At 39.2% G+C, this 712-nt stretch overlaps 1 protein-coding gene across 1 annotated transcript in view; it reads left to right on the top strand.

Annotated features, from left to right (window-relative positions):
* Positions 1–712, top strand: part of LOC107115646 (transcription initiation protein SPT3 homolog) — a 109537-nt gene that overhangs the window by 39695 nt on the left and 69130 nt on the right. The gene's annotated exons all lie outside the window — the stretch shown is intronic.

Genomic DNA, 712 nt, shown 5'->3' with positions numbered 1-712 from the left:
CTGTATAGCTGTGGTCTTTGCATTGTAGGACCTGACGTTTCACCAACAGCTGTGACTGGCATCCTCAGAGGTATAACACAGAAAGATGGAGTACTCTCTGTGTCAAGGTGCCTACCATTTTTCTGGAATCCATTAGAAGCTTAGCAGCATATTTGAGATCAGCGTCCTTTCTGAATGTATTATCTTTCATGACTTTTTGTAAAGCACTTTATGAGCAAGAAAGCTTTTGTACTACGCTAATATTTCCTGAGGAAGATCCAATTTTGAAATGTTATATAATCCGGAGACGATGCTGATGATGTATTTTTACACTGGGATTTTCTTATGATTTGAAGGAATTTGTTTATTGTGTTGTAGTGCTTGTTAACCATAATATACAGAAAGCATTTTCTTTGCAAGTCTTCCTGACTGCTTGATCTGTGGGTCAGACTCTCACAGCAGAATTTTTTAGTCATCACTGGCTCCCCTGCCTTGAAGATTTTCAAAGAATCTGGCTTTCTTACTGAAAATGGGTATACTCTATTTTCAGCATGTCATCTAGAGATATATAACTGTATTTTATATCGTCAGGGGTCATTTCGTAGAAAAAGAGGTGCAGGAGCTAATTAGCATAACTTATTAGCATAACTTATTTGCATATGCCACACCTCCTGACATCACCGGAAGTGTGTCAGAAGGCAACACCCACCACTCAGGCTCCACTGGACTGTTT

This window comes from Gekko japonicus, unplaced genomic scaffold, assembly GCF_001447785.1.
Source record: "Gekko japonicus isolate JY-2015 unplaced genomic scaffold, Gekko_japonicus_V1.1 scaffold2368, whole genome shotgun sequence".
Classification (NCBI taxonomy): domain Eukaryota; kingdom Metazoa; phylum Chordata; class Lepidosauria; order Squamata; family Gekkonidae; genus Gekko; species Gekko japonicus.
Note: the sequence above shows the minus strand (reverse complement) of the source record. Positions and strands in the feature narration are given on the sequence as shown.